Source organism: Aythya fuligula, chromosome 4 (genome assembly GCF_009819795.1).
Source record: "Aythya fuligula isolate bAytFul2 chromosome 4, bAytFul2.pri, whole genome shotgun sequence".
Classification (NCBI taxonomy): Eukaryota; Metazoa; Chordata; class Aves; order Anseriformes; family Anatidae; genus Aythya; species Aythya fuligula.
The window spans coordinates 62,121,916-62,145,876 of NC_045562.1; the positions used below are offsets into that span (position 1 = coordinate 62,121,916).

At 38.3% G+C, this 23,961-nt stretch overlaps 1 long non-coding RNA gene across 1 annotated transcript; it reads right to left on the reverse strand.

Annotated features, from left to right (window-relative positions):
* Positions 1-17,849: 17,849 nt before the first annotated feature.
* On the reverse strand, positions 17,850-19,884 carry LOC116488961. Its single transcript, XR_004253230.1, has 3 exons — positions 19,859-19,884; positions 19,112-19,383; positions 17,850-18,151 (listed from the first exon to the last, which is right to left on the reverse strand). It is a non-coding gene; the product is annotated as an uncharacterized LOC116488961 (long non-coding RNA).
* Positions 19,885-23,961: the final 4,077 nt, after the last annotated feature.

Here is a 23,961-nt window from a genome sequence, read left to right on the forward strand (position 1 = left end):
AACTTGGGTGCCTTCCAAAAGGCAGCCAGGGAAAAAAAAAAAAAATCCTTACCTTGCATTTGCACAAGTTTTAGAAAATGATGTAAAATGGTTGGCATTGGTCCACATTCACGTATTTCCTTAGCTCCTCATTCTGCAGTACTGAAATCAACACAAACCCCATGAAGAATTTTCTAAAGCAAAAGATGCAATACCATTATTTATGTTTCAGAACTAATAGGACACACAGACCCCAAGTGACTAAGCAAACCTTCTGCCCATCACCTCTCTCCCTTCAGCATCTGCTCTCTGTGACCCTGACCTCAGAGAGTATGCCCTGCCTGTAGACACCAAGAGCTTACTTCAGACATGGAACCACATTCAGATTTCAAACCTCCTCAGACATGAGAGGATCAAAGACTTAGGTGAAATCCATTTCTGTTTTAAATGCCATCAGTAAGCTGGAGCTGAAAGGTGCTGTCTCCCATTGCCAGTCAACAAGGGCAGCCAGCTACCCTTGTGCAGCTCTGTAACCTTTCCATACAGCTACCTGCTAATATACTCCCTGGGAAATCAGAGTGCTTGCAATCAGCATTTCTCAGGACAGTGTCTCGCATGTCATAAATAGGATATCTGGATTTCCAAAAAAAAAAAAAAAGAAAAAAAAAAAAAAGAAAACTTGCTTCACTACTGAAGTTGTAGAAAATCAAGGAAGACAAAAAATGGCATCTTGCCAGGCTGTCAGTTCTCTTCTCTGTTCACTCCCAAGTCTTTGAGTCTTTGCTTTTGGCAAGAACACATCCCTCTGCTGCAGTGATCCCTGCATAAAATTTCAGTAATCACCCTGATAGTTTGCTAGACTAAATTTCGCTGAATATGCATACAAGAATGTGAAAAGCTATTTTTGTGCAACTAATCTTGTTCCATTCTCACTCACCAACAGAGAGAAGGATATAGCAAAGGGAGAAAGTTACTGCTGTGGGAGAGGCAAGGGGTCTTATTATTTCACTTACATCAGTATAATGCAGCTGCCTCTTTGATAGCTTTAATGCAGCTACTTCTAATTTGCATTGGTGTAAGTGAAATCAAATAAAACCCATTACGTCCCTGAACCCCAGTAGGCGATCAATGTAATGCAGACTTTTACAACCCCAATTTCTTTCTGTAATAGCAAAGGAACAATATGGGTTTACAGAAGGGCCAGGCTAAAGATAAACCTCCCCTTCTTTCTCTTTCTTAGGCTGCAATCAGAAGAATCTAAATGGCCATTTGAGTGTGAAGACTAAGGTCAAGAAGGACAACAAAAGATCAAATGAGAGCCCGGGAGCTGAACCTGGAGATAATCTTTAAACTGAAAAAGGCTAAGTGCACAGAAGATCATCTACCAATTATGCAAAGATTCAGAAAATCAGTACATTAATTAAGATTACTTTATTACTTTATTAATAATGAAATCAAATTGAGTTATAATGATGAGTAGTATTCGAAATGAGTTATAATGTGAACACGATTTCTTTATATTTTAAATATACTTTTTTCAATTTTACTGCTTTAAATTTGCAATATAAAATGTATTTCAAAAAGAATAAGATACATTTGTTTTAATTGTAGGGTAAGGGCACACTCAAAGCACTTTTAAAATAGTGCACTTAGGCCTGTTTCAGAGACGTTTCTCCCTGCCTGTTCTTCTCTGGTTCTCCTTTTCTAGCACTGTCATCTTCATTTTTAGTCAGGAAAAATAAATAAATAAATAAATAAATAAATAAATAAATTCTGGTGCCAAAACCTTCTGCTCTGCAGTTCTGCAAGTTAAGACAGTCAGTCTGTAACTCCCTATTTCAGCACTTTTCTGATCTCTTCAGGAAAAAAAAAAAAAAAAAAAAGTAAACTGGATTCTTGACCAGGTAATGCACAACCAGAGTAAGGCCAGAGTAAGGATCTCTCCAGGGGGGGTTGGTGCAGCTGACGGCCAGTTTACCACAGATGAAAACCTGTTATTCTTCATTCTCTTTTCTTCCTCATTTCTACATTCTTTGCTCACTTGTCACGTTGCTGCTCTGTTTAATGCAATAAGTGTTTTAGGGACACTCTTCATAGGAAATACATCATGAAATACATGCAATACTAATTATATGCTAAACAATCAAGAGGGAGACAACACCCTTCCTTCCATGCATATTCCTGAGTCAGTAAAATTGCCAATTTTGTCCATAACATTCAGAAGTTCACTTGGCAATGAAATATCTGTTGGCTTATGTTGATAGCCAGATATCCAACTTTCTGGGGCTGGGAGTGATTTGTTTTACATTACAAATTGAAATGAGATGAAGGTATCTTAAAATGTACCAGCTTTCACACACCTTGGAGTGTCCTTTTTGACCATGCAGCACAGGAGCATCCTAGATGGAGTGCTCTGCCTAAGAAACCCATAAGGGAAGAAGGTACCTCAGTTGAGTAAAAAGTGGTAATATGGCATGTTGCCCCCCCAGCCCACAAATTCACCTACACAAATGGAGAGAGAAAAACCCATCTCCTAATGGTGAGCCCCAAGCACTAAGAGGAAAGAGATTTCCTGATTCCCAGTCTTGAATTTCTTCTGCAATGAAATACTGTCTACTCTCACAGTCTCCTGCTTCAACCTTTGCATTTCATTGCGGATATTGAAATCCCCATTCTGTTTTGACACTCAGAGATGCTCTAATCAATATCACTGGAAATGTCATTTAACTATTCACTTGGACGAAAGGTGATGCTGACATTCTACTTTTTCTGAGTTTCCCAAGAGAACATTTAATCTCTCTGACCTTGCAGATATTTAAGGAACCATTCACAAGATAACATTACATTGTGACAGCCAGCAGGGTGTTTCTCACAGACAGCATTTTGCCTACAGGGACCACAGAAAACATCTGGATTCAGATAGAAAATGATAATAAAAAAGAACACATTATTATTGTTCATCAGTATTGCTCAGTGATATATTATTATTTCTGCCTGTTGGAAACAATGCCGTGTGTTGTTTTTTTTTAAAGCAAAATGACTGCGATCTATGAATCTGACAATGAGAAGCTGTAGTTGTAAAAGGATATGAATAAGATTTACATGTTGCTGAACATGGAGCAGCCACTGCCATCAGTGATAGGTTCCTCCTGATGTTTCTCATCCCTTTGGAACTAATATGAATGTACCCAATGGATGTGCTATCAGATTCAGGGGTCAACAGGGATGGTGTTCACTGACTTCTGTATCTAAGGAGTGCTGGCAAAAGGAAAGCGATCTGCTTTGCAAAGCAATAGGAAGAGATACAGGAGTTAAACAGCAGAGATCAGTGGGACCCTCATGAAGCTGCTTTGGTCGGTCAGGTGTGGGCACAGCAGAAAGCAAAATAAATTAAACTCCTCCAGCTGGAAAATAAATATGAAACAGCAAGTGAATTTGTGCACTTCATGACTGAGTGAGCAAAGCTTAATTCTCTAATTATTACCTCTATTCTACCCACTGAGATAAAGAGCAAGTTAGGAGAGATAATCAGGTTCTAAAATACTGCACCCTCTTGAATTCAGCCCAAATGTAACAGTCAGCAGTCATTCCAAATGAATGATGTAGTCTCTTGAAAGATCTGTGATAATATAATATTTGCTATTTTACAGCTTTATGTCAGCAGCAAGCGAAGAAAAGCTCCATTCTTATTTATTTCTAACCCATTTTGCATTGCTAATTCATATGGTTGAATCACAGAATCATGCATCTACTGCACAAAAGTCTGGTTAAGGATTCTACATCATATTACTCTAAATATTCATATTCTTCTAATGTAATCTAAATTCTGCTAATATCACCCAGATGTTATCTTGCATTCACAGTCTTTGGTTACGTCAGTGGCATATCATGTTAGGATTGATCAGAAAATTCTCTGGTTTTACAAAGGCAATTCTGTCATGTACAAAAGAAAAGGAGGGAAGGGGAAAGGATTCTTTATAGCTTTTGCAATGTGACAAAAACAAAAGATATCAAGAGAATAATTCAAAATTCTACTTGCAGTCTGATTGTGCATTAATTATCCTGTGACCATTAAGAGTGCCTGATAACTAAATAACACTCTAATTGTTTGTTTCAGCACCTCAAGATGAAATTTTATTCATTCAATATCTGCACTAGATAAAAGCAGAGAAATGTGATTTGGGTCAGTACAATCAGGAAGGGTATCAAGGAAACCGATCAGTTCCACCTTCTTATCTCTTCCCTTTCTTCATGGAAAAGAAAAGAGCAGTTAAGAAATGAAAGTCTGATTGTACAGCATATAAACTTAACACAGAGGAAGACAGGCAAGTTCACACAGGACGTGGTCAGACAGCAGTCAGCTACTGCAAGCAATCAGATTGCAAACCAGCTGCTGGAGCTGAATTTTCAAGAAGTGACACGATTCTGAGAGTGATTAAACCTGCTATCATGGTAGATCCCCTTCCAAAATTTGTTGTTCCAAAAAGTGTGTTGTGTGTAAGGAAAGGAAACAAGAGAGGGGAACAGGCAGCCCCAGTATCCATATGTGACTCTTGCAGGCGATGGCCATAGCAAGGGGGCAGTGTCTCAGCATCTTCAGCAAAGCCATGCCAACTGGTGATGCTCAGAGCAGCATAAGGAGCCTCTTGGTGAGCTGGTTGCAGGAAGAAAGAAGTCTGAAATGGCTGTTTGAGCACAACAGAACAAGGTCCACAGAGCAAAGTGCTCAGTGCTGCACAATGCATATCTTGTGTTCAACTTCAACAGGTTCTAGGCTGATTCTATAGGTTTGATGTTAGCATGACAGTGAACTAAGCGTGCTTCTGGAGAGTACTTTCCAATTGAGCTTCATTTCAAAGGAATTATTTTTATGTCTCGAGGCTGCTTTATGATATTAATCAAAGTATATGAAGTAGGAACAACTGAGAAATGCAAGGAGAAAGGACACATAGATTCTGGGATAGATATATTTTAAATTACTTTAAATATGAATGAATCCAATAGCCAAATAAATGGTCATGAGTGACTTAGTGTAATGTTTAGTATAAGATATTTCCTGTATGTGCTCCTTGGCAGAGTTAGAAAGCCTTTTTAATTTCATCTTCTTGTTGATTCACAATGAATTTCAGACTCTGGTAAAGGGCCACATCCTGAAGTCCTTACTTATTCTTCACTCAGTACTTCCTTTCACAAATTTCTCAGAATTTTCCTGAACAAAGAAAGAAGCGAGGTTCCCCAGGTTTTCTACACTTGATATGCAATGTGCTGCCAAATGGACTCCAGCTCTGAGTTAGGGGCACTGCTGTGTGGGCATACAGACACCTCCAGGGCAACCTATCAACCTAATAAACAGGAAGTCAGAACTAAAATACAACAGCAAAGAACAAAACACTCAGGTCACCCAGTTAGTGAGAGGTGTTGAGTCTTCTATTGCCTGTAATTAAGATCCATAAACTCAGAGATATATATTTCAACTCCATCTGCAAAAAGAAAAGCAAGGGAGGTTCCTCCTCACAGGACCTGATAATCCAATTAGAGCATCCCTGCAAAGTCAAAGAACCAAGTTCAAACCACTCTTCTGGATGATTTGATTTTTATCTCTTCTCTGCTGGAGATCCCTCCTGTGGGAGCTGTTCATTGTGCATACAACATTAAATATTTAGCAGGGTCTGAGACCTCAGCTTCCTTGATTTCAGCCAAGTGCACTTACCAGAGGGTCATAGACTCCGTCAGACCAATTATTACTTAGCTCAAAATTGAACAGAATCAACTCTAGCAGAACAGTTCCAGTAGGAGCAGTGCCCATGGAAAATGGCTGATCAGCTGGCACATCAAGTCATTTTGCTGGCATGTGAGTCACCAAAGCCTACTTCAAAATTGGAAATTTGAGTTAGGGTTTCTCATTCCCCAGAAAGCACTGGGTCATTTTGGGAGTCAAGAACTGTAATGGCTAGGTTACAGGTGACCTTTGCATCCATAATGGCTCAGGAAAAGCTGTTAAAAAGTGTGTGGCAACACATTTTGCATCATGTCGTAGAACTTTAGTGCCTTAGCACATCTCCATGGACCAGCTGTTATTTGTCTCTAGAACAGGAGGATTGCCCAAGTAAGCTAGGCAGGATTTCCTGAATTACTAAACTCCTGAGTCACTTAGAGAAGAGCTGGGAGAGAGAAGTGGAAAATGGTTCAGAGGATCCTCAATATGGGGTCTCCTATATGTGTCTCAAGAAAATGGAGGAAAACTAAAATTTCCAACCTTCCCCTTCCTTTTAACAGAACTGTCCAACAGACTCTGAGACCGGTCTATGACCGGTGTGATGTCAAAACCTAACCTAAGTATCTCCCGGCTGTAAAACAGAGATGTAGGAAGGCAAACAGATTTTTCCACTTTTTAGGGTGCTTAATACATTAATCCCAGGGAGACCATGTTGTTGGGAGATACATTATTTGGATAAAAGTGATTACCATTGCAACACAGCCCAGAGGGAAGCAGTCCTGACACTAATATGAGCAGAAATATATATGTATACATATATATATATATATATATAAAGGTATATAAATAATTTTCTCATAGGTTATTGCAGGTCAAAGATATATATGGTAAAGTTCCAGAACAGTCACTGGAGGCAAAATAGCTGCAGACCTTGGAATATAAGGGGGGAGGGATCATTAGAGAGGATGTTGCAGAAAAGCCTAGGTCTCCTTGGAAGTTCTTAGAGCCCACTGTGATGAATATCATGTTAAAACCTAACCACCTTGATTAGATTATCTAGAGCTAACTCGGTGTATCGAAAGTGTAATCTGTGGAGCTGCAGGATGTGCTATAGTGGCAGACACTGAAAGTGCTCCATTAATTCTTATGAGGAAGAAAAATGCCATAACAGAGTTTGGCCAAGTTCTCTCTGGAATGTTGGAAGCAAATAACTAAGGATATAATGTACAACAAAAGTGATAAAACATTCTCAAGGTACTTGCCTGAGGTTTAAATCAGTTTGTAAAGGTCCCTGAAAATCATATGTATAACAAAATGTTGAGGTAAGCACCAAAACATTGGTGTGAATACGCTTATTGAGGCTCTGTGCTAGACCCCTTCGTGTGACATCTAGCTCTGAGTGATGTTTGGTGACTAGTTCATTGACTTTGCAGCTCTTCATATTGTTCCCAGTTTCAAATTGACACTGAACTAAAATATTTGACTTAAAACATTGAGTGCAATCAGTGCAGTATTTTAAATGTTCCTTCTGCACTGTCATTTGTGGCTCGCATTTTAGAGTGACATTGCATGGGAAGTTCATTTGTATTGAGCTGGTGTTTGGTGTGGGTGTGTGGGATGGGTATTTGGAGTGCTGTCCTTTGCCATCCATGGTCAGGGGGTGGGCTCCAGGTGGGGTACCCAAGTGCACTCTCCCCTTCCACCTTCTGGGTGAACCTAGCCTTCCTGTGCAGTCCAGAGCCGTCATCTGCTCAGCCATGCAACAAATAAGTGCAGCAAATGAATCGGACAAAAAGTGAATTCTTGCCTCAGTAATGATACAATTCCCCAGGGTTTTCAGTGCTGTCAGTCATCTCAAGATTACAGGTTTTACGGACAAAGCAGGTGGATGAATATGACATCAGTGTAAAGATGCTGGTATCTGCTCCCTGCTGTATTGTTGCAATGACAGACGTGCATTTCTACTATAAGAAGGGCTACAGAAACAGACAGGTCATGCTGACAAGACAATACATATATTTTGCAGGAGAAGCTAACAGTGCCAAATAATATGGTCTTGCTATTTCTTTAAATTTGAGTGATTACACAGATAATCTCATGTCTCTTTGAATCACAGTTTACAGGTCTTCACCGAATCATTTAATCCCAGCAGGCACTGTGTTGTTCTAGCATCCTGATGGACATTTTCTCCCTGGCATATGTTGAGATTCAAATTCAGTCCCTGCCCTGTGCCAAAATAATAATAATAATAATAATAATAATAATAATAATAATAATAATAATAATAATAATAATAATAATAATAATAATAATAATAATAATAATAATAATAATAATAATAATAATAAATCAGACTATGAACTGGATCTGTTTGTTTGTCATTATCAGTTGACACTCAAAGCATGCTAAGAATTTTCATTGTATGGGGTATGACCAATGAACTCACAGCTCTACTGTGGAGACAAAACTGTTCTGAAAAAATACATAGATGATTTGTCCTAAAAGCCTAAACTTTCAGTTAAATGTACACGTTATCTTAACATTTTTGTGCCTTTCTGTTTCACTTTTAACTTTGGAGAGAAAACGATGAAATCACAAAAGGCTGTTGCTTCAAAAATCAGGAAATCTCAGCAGTTTAAAGAAAGTATTTCACTGGCTGAGGTATTCAGCTTCATTTTCAGATGGGGGAGTCTGAAATAGCATGGGACTTCTCTGGACCTTCAGTGCTGCTCACTACAACTTACTATAAACTTTGGTCCATTTAGAGACTCTTCTGTATCAGTGTAGATGGCAGTATTAAACAGCTGTATAATCCACCATATAAATTTTTGTGTCTTACCTTACATTAATGTACCATTTAGGTTACAAACAATATTACTTAAAAACAGGAAAAAAACAAGTTTATGGCAAATTCAGGCATTAATCCTCTTCCATTTGCTCCATTATATGGATTATAACACAGGATTTTTCTGCCTGTTATTTTATTCCATCTTTATTTCCATTGATTGGTATAAAATAAGAGCATTACTGCAAATTATCTGTAATCATAAGACTATCTATTTTTTCCCTTACATAAAATAATATAATCCCACAAATAGAGCTGGGCATGCACTGGATTTCTCCTGTGCAGAAAACTCTTTAATTAAAGAAAACTAATCCAAGATAGAATGAAAACCAAAATGATAAGAGAAATTAAATTCTGAAAGAAAATCAAATAGCATGGGCTTTTTGGAATTAAAATTGAACCATTTTATCTGGAGCTTGACTTGCTGCAGGACGTTGCAGATGCTAGAAATTCATATGAGTGCAAAATGCATTTGGATAAATTCATGGAAGAAGAATCACTGAGGTGTATTCAACATGGAGATCCCAGCTCTGCCTCACAAAGCTTCTGAACAGTAAAATGTTAGGGGCTCCTAAGATGTTCTGGAAAAGGGCACCAAAGTGCCTCCTGGATGTGGAAGAGTTCAAGTTGTCCCTAAGTATCTGACACCACCACTGTCAGAGACAAGATGAAGCTGTGGCGTCCCTGTGGTGTACTGGTTCTCAGGAACCAGTAATGCCGGTCTGCTCTAACTTTGCATTTTGTTAAATTAAAATAATAAGGGAAAAAAGCCTATCATAGTGTAAAAGTGAGATTTCTGTTCTGAAAAGATGAGAACACCCCCCTCTCAATTAGCCTTACAGAGCAGAGTGACCATGCACTTTCCAAAGTAAAAGGATTGCACCAGGAAATATCTTACACCCGATGGTCTCCATCAGCTTTGATTTATATGCTTAGCAATTAGCAGTAGAGAAGCTCTCGGAGTGAGACAGAAAATAACAACATTTTTGTTTGTACAGGACTGGATTGGCTTTGATCAATGCTTGTAAATGACTGGAAATGCCACAGGAAGGAGATTAAACTGTAAAACTTTGCAAATAAATTTTATGTGATAAGGCCAAACTTTTAAAACTAGTCAGAGCTCTTTCAATAAAAAAATGTCCAATTTTGAGACTGTGATGTAGCTGGTCTCCCACATACGTGGCCTGGCTTTATGTAAGGTGCTGTAGCTGCCATTCACCTGCACATCAGTTCTGAGATGAAATTAGAGGAGATGGACAACAGTACATATATGCAGGTTTTCAGATTTTGCAGTAGCCATTACAACTACAGGTGCTGTCTATTAAGAACAAAGTGCTTAACACATTAAAAAAAAAAAAAAAAATGGAAATAGAACTTGTCTAGAAGGGCCTAGACTATCAAAACTAGGATGCATTAAGCATCTTAAATGGAAGAACAATTTGGGGAGTTTTCATTCTTATTACATTTAGTCTTGCACTCTGTGGAAGATGTCAGTGTTTAGGGGTCCCTAGTGTTATGCTTTAGTCATTACAGATGAGTGTTTTCAGTTCTCCAGGTGGAAATAAAGTGTTAGACAATAGCCAGCACCCCTGTCATATGACAGGATATTTTCTGTCTCCAGAATTCAAAAGCACTGCAAATGTTTCTGTTTGTATGTTTGTTTTACATATAACAACCCAACTTTCCTCAGGCAGGAATTTAAGAACTTGCAAAATATGCAGGGTTTTCCCATGGAAGAATAATACCATTACAGCTAATGGAGAAGCAGAATGATTTGTTAGAGCCATTGGGAAAATGATTTCAGCTATAAATGTTGAAGGAAAGAACAGGAACTAATAAATGTAAAACTGTCTGTGTGACTAGAGAGTCATGCCTCATAGTGCTGGCTTGGCCCCAGCAAACGCCATCTTCAAGACAGAAATTTACACTCAGTTGCCCAACTATTTTCCTTCAGAAGACGATGATGAAAGAACAGAAATGAGTCAAATTGCAATCAAAACATTACTCAGATGTGCACCTTAAAGATTTCCTATTGCAAAATAAAGGAACAAAACAAAATAAAGTGTTTTTCCATCTTAGCCCAAGCTGCCAGACTGATTCTCTGCTTATTCTAGTAACTGTTTCATATGAAATATATTTTAAAAGGCTTTTGAAAGAGGTACAGGTACACAAGATTACTTTGCCTTCTGTACGGGAACCTCTGACAATGCTGGTGCACCTCTTTTAATTCTGATCTAATTAACTATTTCATATAGTTTCAAAGAATGAGGGTGGAGAAAGGTTTCTTCATTTCCAATATTGACACTCATCCTCCCCACACCCTCCCCACTCTCCAAACCCAAATGGGCACTGGGGGTTTGTTCCCCCCTGCTCTGACACAGGAGATGGGGCAGTGGGTCTCCTCCTCAAGAGCCTCCTGGGCACTGAGCTAACGCTGAGCACTAGCCTGGCACTTACAGAAGAACAGATAAAACAAGTGCATCAGCTTTAGAAAAAGGCCATGAGCAACCAAAGAAATGGTGGTACATAAGTTTGAATTCATAGGAGGTGGGTAAGTTCAAAGAAAAATTCAGAAACTTGGATGGTCCCAAGATTTTGGCCTCTGGAGGCAAATGAGAAGTCTGGGTCTGAAGAACATGGAGCACGTTGTGCTACTCATACTACGGAGCTGAGAAAGAAACACATTTTCAGGTTTAAAAAAAAAAAAAAAAAAAAAGATACTCCAAAGATGGAAAAAAAATGGTTCTTTTATTCATCTAAGCCCGACACTTCAAGTAAGAAAATGAAAATAAATTAGCTGTTGACATTTTATATTTTTGTGGGTGAATCTGCATGTATGAAGCACCCAGAAATAAAAGCTTCACTCCATTTTTACCTTGTTTTTTTTTAGGTGCTGAAACTTACTGAAGCAAAATAAAGCAATGAACTAAAGTAGAGGGAAGCAGACTGAAGTTATTAACAGGCTAACAGCATGGCCATCGCCTAAGGCCAGAAATAGCTGATGGATGATACGACAACAGACAAATCCTCATTACAATTGTAAATTTTGTGTCCCAAACAATTTAATCTCCTCAGTATCATCCCTACGCTCACTTTTCTCAGCAGCTGCACTACCTTTTAGCATTGGCATAACTTGCTTATTCTGTATCCCTGGCACAGAGAGTGAGCTGAGATTGTCACTGCCAAAGTAAAATGATGGTTCTGGAGGAACATCATGGTGGAGGAACAAGAGGGAATGTCCAGGTGTGCACCGGCCAGCCTACAGCATGCTGACAAGAAAGGCTGCCCAGTAGCAAATTTTCTGGGGAAAACCCATGGGAGGAGGGAGCACCCACCCCACAATCACCGATAGATGTGGTGCTCAGTCCATATCACATGGCAGAGAGAGATGTGCAGGCACAGTGTGTCTGGCTGAACCGTTGTGTTCGTACATTGTCAGTTCACAGATGAAAAGAAATCTTCAAACTAACACAGTTGCATTTAGGCACAAAAGAAACTGCAAAACTCAGAAAGAGCCACAATCAAGTTTGACCAGAAAAACACCGTCTTGCATATCCACATGAACTGTGTTCACATGCTCTTCTCCATATAGCTTTTTTTTTTTTTTTAATATAGCCACATAATTATGGATTATATCATAAAGCATACACAAAGGAGCTGAAGTAAAGATTCTGGGCCATCTTTACTCCTCCTCCCTAAGCATCTGGTGGTTTTATTTGCAAACTATGTAACACTTTTTATGTGTAGGATTCCTCTTGCTCACAGTAGGTGAAACAGACTATAATGTGCAGATCTAACTTCCAGTCTGCTGTAAACTTGCTGCAGTCACTAAACTAATACACATTGCAAACGTGGCTTGCATATAAAAAATACAAATTTTATTTTTTTCCTTGAGTCATGTATATTCTGATTGGGGACCTAGCCAGACCAGCTCTACAGAAGAAACTCAGTTTACCTTCCTTTAAAAGCAAGTGATGAGGGTAACTATCTAGCTGCTTGATTAATGAAAATTGTCTTCAGCGTGAAGCCTATGACTAACATGTTCAATAGGTCTCTCTTTACTGATAAATTACCATATATCTCCAAGCATGCTATAATTAGGTAATAGGGCAGAGCTGTAAATCTAATTCAATTTTTATTGATGTATTTCAGCTCTATATTCCATCCTGTGGGACAGCTGGAAAACCGAAGTGTTGTTTTTATACCTTTCTAATTTCAGAGAAATACATCCACCACACTCATGGAAATCTTCTGGCTACAATCTACAAATACTGAGAGTATTAAACAGGGAAGTCATGAACTCTTGAACCATTTTTTGTTGCTTCTTCACCTCTTTCTGCTTGTTTCTGCATTCCAAGCTCACGTGAAACAGAGAAAAAAAAAAAAAAAAAAAAATTGAAAGGTCCTTTCTCATTGCTTAGATGCTTCTGCTGCTGTTTCTCATTTTATTTGAGCTTGGGTTTAGCTCACCTATAAATTCACTAGTGTGTTGAATCTGCCTGAAAAGCAGAGAAGCATCCATGAAAGAATGGGCCATCTCAGCTTATCAAGGTCCTAAACAAAACAGTATCAGCCTCTCCGTTCCAGCTGAAAGGACTGACTCTTCTATTTTGTTTTGGATTATTAACCTTTGGTTTATATGAAGTGCTGCAGTTTGCTCATGTCCTCAGCAAGATAACCTGAAAAGAATTAAAATTCACCACTGGGATGTAATTAGCTCATCCTGGAAGTCATTTTGCACAGTACAGGAGGAGAAAAAATAAAATAAAATATATAAAGATTATCAAAATTTGCACATTGAAATAGAAAAGTTACTGATCCAGATACCCCTCAATTTATTTCACATGGAAGAAGTAATGACCTGAATCATCTTAAAGGTGAAATGCAAAGATGAAGCAAACTTTTCTGACTGATACTAGCTTTACATATTGTCCCAAACCATGAACCAAAGTGTGGTTACTATTCAGGTTCCCCTTCCCAGGGCAAAGCTTCAACTAACAAACCAACACTTTCTTCTTTGCCCTCCATAGCTTACATTTCTCTGTGCTTACTACTGCCTTCACTCAGTTTAATTGTCTCCCCAGGTTGCTCTTCAGCTAATTAGGGCCAGACACAGGTAATATCAAGTGATTCATTCCACAGGCTTCTATGATGCCAAGCCCCACGCCAACCAGCTGAGAACCTGGGCTGCTCTGTACTTCTGTTTTCTCATCCACTGGACTCCTGTAGCATACAAGGATTCTCACGTAATAAGTTCCAAGGGAAACATCAAAGAGGTAGTTTGACTGAATTAGGTTCTCAAATGTTATGATACATTGATATTTCCTTACAAAGGCAGATTCCAATATTTAATTTCTGAATGTCTAAGTTCCCTTTGAGAGTTGGATGAAAATAATTTTCATCTCTTGTAAGAGTGTAGAGAGGTGATTTTAGTGAAGGTTATAATGCCAGATATTTTAACTGTTTCTTCATATGACAGTGAGCATGCTAAAAACTCCTCAATAAAGCTCTAGTTTCCTTTAACAATATGTGGTTAGTCTGCTCCTATTTCACTTCTGGTCAGTATTGATTATTTATTTTTTTTCTGAGTTATTTGTTGCCTTTCCATTATCCCTTGTCTATTACTCTTTGGGAGTCCTGCATATTTTTTTCCTTCCATCAGTTTACTTTAAGGGCTGATTTAAAGATAAGTCAGACTATTCAAAAGCTGTAGCCATTGGCCATTCTGTCTTCTGCAGAGCCCCAAAACTGTGTTCCCTTCTGTTGCTATGTCTGACTACTTGTGCACAGAAATACATGCTCCTTAAGTTATGACATGTCAGAAAGCATCAAAGAAAAGGATTATAGGTATTAATAAGAAGCTGCTGACAAGATGGCCATTGGCAGAAAGAAATAACCATTTAATGTAAGACAGAGGAAGCTAGGATTTTACTTGTGAATAAAAAGACATATTATAGATGGGAAATAATTTCTATTTGCCAATTTATTATTTGGATTCTATTACTTCGAGAGTTTTGCACTGATAAACAATAGCAATAAGAAAAGCCTGGGCATTTTGAATTTTACTGGAGGGCTTATGTTATAGCTTTCTTAGTTTGCAAGAATGTGTCTTAGCCTCTCATCACAAGGTAAATCTCAGACTTTGCCTAATTTATGGAAAGGCAAAAATATCACTGGTTAGAATGAGCAAGCTTTTCAGAGGAGAACAAAATAAATCCAGAAAACTCCGTATTTTTCAACAGACAGTACTAAGTCATTTGAGAAAAAAAATGGCTGCTCCCATCTGGTCAGCATCTGCTAGGCTCCATGTCACTACAGAATGTGTAAGATTTTTTTTCCGCTAGTTTTATTAACTTATCCCAAATTTAATTTCAAAAATTAAGAGAGATGAGAGAGAAAGAGAATCTTTGTATACCTGTCCTGGTTTGTGTGCACGTGTGTGTGTGTATACACATGGTATAAATACCTGCCCTGGGACATTCCTGTACTAATATCTCTTGTGTAAGATGTAGCTCAAATACTTGGTCAGTTCTGCATGTTGATCCCAACCATCTTTACTTCAGTTCTCAGGGACATGGTTCTTTAATGAGAATTACTATAATGACTGCTGGAAGACCCCATTACAGCCTTTCAGTACTTAAAGAGGACTTAAAAAGTATGGGGAGTGACTCTTTACTCAATCAGATAATGACAGGACAAGGAAGAATGGTTTTAAAATTAAAAAAGGGGGGGAAATTTAGAGATTATGAGGAAATTCTTCATTCAGAGGGTGGTAAGGCATTGGAACAGGTTGCCCTGAGAGGTTGTGGGTGCCCTGGAGGTGTTCAAGACCAGGTTAGATCAGGCCCTGAGAAACCTTATCTATAGTGTGGCACCCCTGCCTATGGCAGGGGAGTTGGAGTTAGATGGTCTTTGAGGTCCCTTCCAACCCAAGCCGTTCTATGATTCTATTCTGTGATGTTTTATATCCTTTACTTATTACTAGCTGAGTGTTGGCCAATGTTTGTGCTAAATTCATGACAATCTCTTTGGTCAAGAAAACTTTCTAAACTGGTGAGACAAACAAGCAATGATAAAGGAAAGGCAAATTGGCATAGCCAATCTCAGGAGCAGCATTAACTCAGCCTGGCTTTGTCTTCCAGCTCTGTTCTGTGCCCCCCAGCCTAGGATATCTGCTCAGAGTGAGGTGCAAGTAAGTGGCCAGCTTGCAAACCACAGCTACTGATCTCACATCTCTTACAACAACCATGAGGATGTTTTGTAGATTACTTGATTCTCTTCACATAAAAGGCAATCTCAAACAATGAACAATGTCAATTTTGTCAGTTAGTATCATCCGATTTTCATACTTATTAAACATCTGCCTTAATTTTTCTTACTGTAAATACTGTAAAATTTTCCCTTTGAAGTACAGGTGAAAGAAATTCATGTGAAATATATGCCTGTGGAGGTAGCATATTTTTTGGAATCAGTGGGTTCCTGACACGGCAAAGCAGTAAATGCTTTGTTTATATGAAATGCATTTTCATCCAAAATGTCTTATTATCCTGTTTATTGGTTCGCTTTCACCTGTTTTATAATATCATTGTTCCACTTTCCCCAGGGAATCACTGTTGATTTGAAGCAGTATTAGATAAAGACAAGGCCATACCATACTTCAGAATGACTTCAAGTTTCCTTTATTTTGAGAAAGGTTGATTTAACATTAGATCAAGCATCTCTTGAGATCTTTTCATAAAATTGAAGTTCTACTGAAATATCATGTTTTGAGATAATCACATGCCTTAGAAGTCACAGACTATGTGTATCATGTAAGATATTAAACCTGTCAAGATGTTGTTTTTAATATGTCTTTTAGTTAAGACCATATCTTGACATGAATTATTCCTAGCATAGTCTCTCACACACTGGTTCAGCAAGCAATCATCCACTACATCCATCATTTCTGTTGCTGTCTCACCATATGTCTCAGAGGGGGTGGAGGGGGGAAGTTTCCAGTTAATCATTTTTTTGCATTTGGTATGCAAATCACTTAAAATTGAATGATGTGGCAATTGTAAACAGAATTGTCCTAAGATTGAAGTTTTAGCACTGAGTTGTTTGATAGGTTTGCTGTTTGTTTTTTGTTGTTGTTGTTTGTTTGTTTTTTTCTTGCATTTTAACAAAATTTTACAGCTACAAAAAATTCTCATGATAATCTCTAGCCTATTTCCTCCTCAGAGATATGTTTGCAAAAAATTGGGTGTATATTATCTTAGCAAGAGGCGTCTGCTTGTAATATTTCAAACCTTCATCTGCCCTTGACAGCCATGACATTCATCTATCTGACAAAAAAAATAAAAAAAATAAAGTGCCAGTCAATGAGTGAATACTCCTTTAAGTAAATCTGTTAGCAAAGCATAATGGGTGATGTGCTCACTGAGGCTATATTGGCAACTGCATCCTCAAAGGCCTTGTGACTCCTATAGGCAGTGGGTGACACAGGGCAGCCAGACTCAGTACAGACATTCGAACAATAAAGCTTTTGCTTTTAAGAACAATCTGTTTTCATCAGCCGTGAATTAATCTACAGAACAGTGGCACTGCGTAGGTTGCTCTTGGCTCTCTGAAGATGCATATAATGAGATAAACAATGGCTTGTTAAGTTTCAGATTTGTTTTGTAACCTCATGGAAAATTCTGTGTACTGCTTCTCAGCATTGGGAATTGTCCAGCTGTAAACGCATATCAGTAAAGTACAGAAGGCTCAAATTTAGGAAACGGAGCAGAGCCTAAATAAAATATTTACAAAGAACCATGAAGGCACTGAGACCTGTATTTCTCAGATATATAAGCAAGGATGCCTGTGCAGAACAGGAGAAGACAGAGGTGGAAGAAAGGACAATTATCATCCTTCTGATTTTTTTCTGAGGTCTGTGCTGTGTGTAGACTACCACGTAATCTCTCAGGGTGCCTATACTTTCTCTGTGGACTGTAGCAGAGATCCATGGAAGCTATCACCACCAACAACTGGTTTTGATTTAATACTCTCTCTGCAATTAAGACATTTTATAAGCAGCTCTTTGTTTTGTAGGATCATCAGGTCAACTTGTAGCTTAGCTCATGAGACAAATACAGCAGCTTACTGAGCATGTTTTTGTCTTTCCATTCAGTCAGAAAAGCTTCATACTTCTGATAAGGGATCCTCCTACATGGAGCACTGACAGACAATCCAATTAAACAAAAAGGGAAAAGAAAGAACATAGGGTCAGATATTTTTATTATTACTATTTTATTTAGTGCTTTATGCACATAGAAGCTTGTAGCTACATGTTGGAGCAGGAAGGGTACGCAGATTTCCTTCTGTCAGGTGACTGCTGGATGATGCAGTGGTATCCCCTCTTGGTCCATCTTTGATCTTGAATTTTGAAGGTTTTCTGCATGGTGGAACAGCTTCAGTCAGAGAGACATATGCTCTCTGCCCCCTCACACTCCACTCCATCTCCTGCAGCCAGCATCCTAGTAGCTGGGCCTCTCATCTCAGGGAGAGGTGAGCTCTGGGTTTGAGTACCTCCAGCAGGGCAGGAGGCTGGATGTAGTCCCTAAGATTCTTCACAAGTAATCCAGCTTTCACTGTAAAAGAGCATAACATATAATGTCAGGCAGTTGTGGAGAAATAAAAACAACTTCAAAATAAACTTAGAAAGTAAACTAAAAAAAAATAATTTCAAAATTACAGTTTTTAGTATATGTACTTCAATTTTGTCTATTTTAGTCACTTTTTTTTTTTTTTTAATTATAATATCCTCAAACAGTGTCTCTGGAAAGCAGCCCCATTAATTCTCAAGAAGAAGAGTTACAAATGCTACATTCCCTGCTATTGACAGAGAAGTGGTTGTTTCTCAAGCTGCTTGGATATTACAGAATATTTCTCTGCTGAGCATTTCTGCTATTCAGAAACAGGAGATCTTATAGTTTAGTGACCATGAAGGCAATTCTATCCAGCTTGAAGTTGTTCTTTGGAAATAAGCTGTGCCACTGTGCTGAGAAATTACTCAGATGTTTCCCTCTTATACCAGTACTTTGAAACTGGGCCTGAATAGTCCTGGGTCACAATATGGAGCTTCAAAACCCTGCATCTTCATTTAAATATCACCACCTGTTTTACATAAGGAATATGTGGCTCTTGAACAGGCAGTTGATTTCCTCCACAGATACCCGCTTCTGTCTTCCCTATTTGCTGAGCCACTCTTCAATCACTGCAGCTCAAAAACCAGTGACCAAAACCTCTGTGGCTCATGCCAGTATTTGGGTATCAAAATCTTTGCCTTTCAGGGGTGGAACAGGGGTATGCAGACCAACTGAGGTATGGCATTTTTCTCCTATGTCATCCCTATGTTATACCCAGGAGAAAGAGCACAGTCTTTGTCCCAGACTACTTGAAAAATGATTATTTACTCCTCTGAAATATGGCTCTACTTTTTTTACTGTTAAATTAGAAACTGAGGATGTGACACAAAATTTGCTCCATTCCTTGAAAAAGAACTAATGAAACAGATGTGGGTGGAAAAGGTCTTTGACCAGGAACCTCACCTGAGGAAGGCCAGTTGAGGACTCTGTTTCACACCATTCTTAAGAGGAAAGGACACTTCTTCTTTAGCTGAAAAAGTAATGACCACTCTCTGAAAATCATATATTTTATTTTCCCCGGGTAAGTCACAGACATTTTACAATGGCAATAAAGTTTTAATTTAAAGCATCAAGGATACAATCTTTCAAGAGTTAATGCTTGGTTTAGTCTCTGGCAGCTCTTTGGTCCAATTCTCTTGTCTTCACTTTTCATGGTCCATTAATGAAGAGATGAACTGCAGAAGAGAAACTTGATCCATTAAATCTATACCATTAGTTCTTTTGTCCTCTTTATCAATTGTATTCAGACCCAGGTAGTGGCTGGAATTTTCCAAAACCACCTACTGCTTGTACCATGTTTCTTTCCTGTTTGGGCAGTTGCTATTTTAGTCTGTCTAACTTTTGACTACAAGATGTCTTGCATGAGAGGAGACTTGATATGAATACAAATATTTCATTGACTCATTTTATTTCTAAAAAAAATAAAAAAAAAAAAAAAAGCTATGACTTTGCATAACTCTTGATCTGGAACGTATTGTTTTGTTGCCTAAAGAAACATTAATCATAAATTCAAGAAAGACAGGAACAGAAATAACAAAGATGAAAATGGAACAAAATATGCATAAAACATCGGAAAGATGTAAATAAATTTGCCAAACATGCCTGTTATATCTGAAGAATATCAATGATTTTATAGAAATAATTGCTTACATGCTAAAGCAAAATGTTTCTGATCATGACTGTTGTGTTCTGTTTTGATAGCGCAAGATATTCCAGTGTCTGAAGCATCTGAAACATTGAAGTCATTTTCCTTTCAAAGTAAAAAGAAATATCAGATACAGAAATAGAACTAACAATAACAGCTTTTTTGATAATAAAAAAAAAAAAAAAAAAAAAGGAAAAAGGGAAGAAAGAAAAAGAACAAGTTTGAGTAGCTTATTTTAAGGAAAGATAATGAAACCAAATTTTCTTTTATTCTGAAAAAAAAAATGCTATGAACATTTTTAGCATAAATAGATATTCATTTAAAGATCTCTTTACTTGACAAGCTATTTTCTTTGAAACATGAACCCAGAAGATTCTCAACCATTTCAGTATCTGAGATCCTAAATGGCAATAACTTTTGCTCAGTGGTAATTTCTCTGTGATAGCAATTTTGCTATTTATAATACTTTGTGAGTTTCTAAATGCTTATCACCTTAGAATGAAAGTTATTTAACAATATTATGGACAGGCGAAAATTATTTTCCAACTACAACAGGTGAGGCTAAAACAGACAGAGACGGTCGTGCCAAAGCTCTATTTTGGATGCTCAATTTGAATTCTTCTAAGCTAAGCACAGAAAAGACAGAAGCATCTGAAATTAATGGGCCTGTTTTAAAAGCTTAATTAAGGACACTCTGAGGAGAAAACTACAAAAACATAAATGAATTCACTTGGTGCAGCACTGTTGCCCATTTGAGGCTACCTCCCTTCTCTCATCACGGTGCACAGGGAGGGTCAGCCACAACTGGTGCTCATCCTTCTTCACTGCAGCTGTTACAAGGGACTGATCAAAATGTCTTCATCCATATAAAATCAGGCCACTTGAGGATTTTCCATCTCAACACATGGAGGTGTCACTTAAAGGTTGTAAATGGGGGATGTACTTCTTCTGCCCTTCTGGGACAGAAGGTGTAGGGCTGGGAGAAGCAGGACAGCACATCTTGGAGGCTTGTGGTATCCGGCCACAGTGGCATCCCCCTATGCAAAAGCCACTATGGATGTGTGCAGGCCAAGAAAGGGAAGGGATGGGAGAACAGTGCCTGGCTACTCTTCTATGTTTAAACAGGGGCAGGAGCTTCAGCACTCTGTGGTCCTGTCAGCCTGAGAGGAGGGGCTTGTCACTTAAATCTAGGGGGTTTGGCACTGTTACCCAGCATGGAGTTAGAAAATGCACACCAGACAAAATATGTTTCCAGTGTTAAGGAAAAGAAAGAGAAAAGGATTACAAGAGCAGTGGAAATACTATACAAAGGATTTATCTATTCTCTACCTGTCTCGCTTGTAGAGGATTTGGATGGATTTTAGCTACAGGGAGTCAACTATTCTGACTGTGTATACAGTAACGACTGCACAAATAAGCATGGTCTCTATTCAGATAATACAATCGACCTCTTATTTCCTTATATTACTCAGCAGCACCAGAGGCGCATGTTGTCTCAGTTTGCTGCGCTGCCTACCTGTTTCTATGCTTCATCCAACACTCTTCCTCTGTAGGAAATTGAGCCCACAGTCGTCTTCGGCATATGGATTTTCTCCTTCTTAGGGGCTGCTAACATCTCATCAGTCAAGGCAGGATGCCAACAAAAAAGCAATATATTTTTTTCTGAAGCCAAGGGGAAAAAAAAAAGACCAGCAGCAGTGAAACTTAAATTATGCATTTTACTCAGTTTATTAACTGCTAAATTTCATTGTAAAGAAGCTTCTAGAGTGTATCACTGTTTCTCTGTCTTTTCTTTCCACTCTACAGAGACAGGAGGAACCTGCATCCTATCTAGTATGGTACCAACCAGTAAAAAACACAGAGAGTACATTTAACAGAAAGGAGAAAAAAAAGCATAAAATAACATATAATTATTTTCTTTGTCTCTCAGAATACATACAAACACACACACAAACACATACACAGAGTTTTCAATGCTGTTTTACTAAAACAAATCTTCAGACCCCCAGCAAGAAACAGTCACTTATTAGTAAGGATACCAATGGATATTGCAGTCTGACTACTTGTGCTTTTGAGATGTAAATATCAAAATCGTTTTTGAAGAAGTAAAATGTAAAAGCAGTTAAAGTTCAGGGTTCCATTTTTTCCTCTTCTTTTGATAAATGCATTTACATTTTAATTTTCAGTGTTTTCAATTTTCATCACTGAAAGGCTGTATTTCTGGATAAAAAGCACAATAATAAAATGTTCTCCAGTCCATAATTTTCTTGTAATTCACAGAAATGATCTGAGGGCATATAGCTCATGACAATATGTATTATAGTGTTCAGAGCAGAGAACTCAATTTTTAGGGCTGCAATTTCAAACATATGTATATTAATGAACTGGCTTTGGCTTCATTAGAAATTCCTATAGAGTTTTTTTTGCTGACATAGAATCATCTCTGCTATAATCTTACAAATCTGCAAAGATTGTCAGAACTGTGCATGTTATTTCATTTATTCGATCAATATATGTGTGTCAATGCCAATTACCCTGCAGAAATCCATATAATAGTCGTATTTTTTTAGGCCCATATGGCATCATAGATTATGAAAGGAACAGAACAATGCAACATGCCACATCTTATATTATGTGGCAAAGCAGTGTGGCTTTCTTTATATGAAGAACATGCTATAAATCCTTTTCTGCTTTTGTTGAAATCAGTTCCCTTCCTGTGCTTGAAATGATAAAGCAGAATTGTCTAATGTTAAAAAAAAATAAAATAAAAAATCCAAACACTGGAAACATTATTGGTCTTTACCCATAGCATGGGATAGATTTTACCTGTACACTTTAATCACTCTGGCTACTAGAAGGAAAATGAAGAAAAAATTATTGCAACTTGCCAAACTGACAAGAACATCTACAGCTAACAACTGTTCAATGCGGTACCCATTATAAAACGTTAAGATTGGTGTGCTGGGCTATAAAAACATAGAGACTCTATTCTCAAAAATAAACCAAAACAAAAAAAACCTGCTACATCAAGAAATAAGATTTGTTGAGAAACCAGAGCATAAGGCAAACATGTAGGAGGTCAACAAAAGCCTGGTAGATAAAGCGCAGAAGTCTGAAAAACAGCATAGAATGGAGAATGCATTCAGCACACCACTGTAGAACAGAGACAGGCTGCAAGTAATAACCAGCTTCCTTGGGGGAGCCTCTGATTTCATCTCAGCAAGAGAGCGTGCCACCATCAGAAGTGCCCCTCTGCCCATGCTAAGGAAACCCAGGGAGCTGTTTGAAGGCTTGTTCTTTGGGGAAATTGCATTCTTCCTTACTGCAGTTACTGCAATGATTTTTTTTTTTTTCCTGCTTGCAGCTGGCACCTTGCTCTGCTCACATTCACTTCTCTTTCCCTCGCTAACACTTCATTTTCTCACTGCTTAGCTTTGCAGAGGCTCCCACCAGCACCTTTTGCACACAATTCTTTTATGTCTTCTGATCAGGTTTCATTCTTCAGGTTAGGCCACCCTTCTCCCCTCCACGTTGCTACCAGGTTCTTTTATCCTGTTTCAACACAGAGCGATGGGACTATGATGGAAACAGTTCCAACCCTCTGCTCTCCCTCCTTCAACTCTTGTGCTGTTGGAGCTCTGGTGCCTGTTGGTCTTCTCCTCTGCCTCCACCACACCCCACCTGGGGAACAGAGAGCCTCTTCTACAGTAAGAGAATAAAAAGCCTGGCCTTTACAAAACAGTGACTGGAGATTGGCTGCTTTGGAGAAACATGTCTAAGCATAAAGAGGGAAGACCTGTTTAAGCTAAAAGCTAGAGGAGGCACTAGCATCACTGCTGTAAACGATGCATGAACCACATCACACTGGAAACAAACAAACAAGGTTGGTCTAGGAGTCTAACTTGTTTTAGGAAAAAAGTCAAGAATAAGATCATGAACCATGATGCTTGCTTGAATCTGGTGTGTCCTCAGTCCTGGTGCAACTGATACAATTTTAAACGTGAATGTTGTATAAAGGGTAAAGTACATTAAAAATAGGAAGGAAGCATATTGGCTTCTACAGTGATTGATCCTCATTATATTTGCATAAGTATACAAATTATCCTAA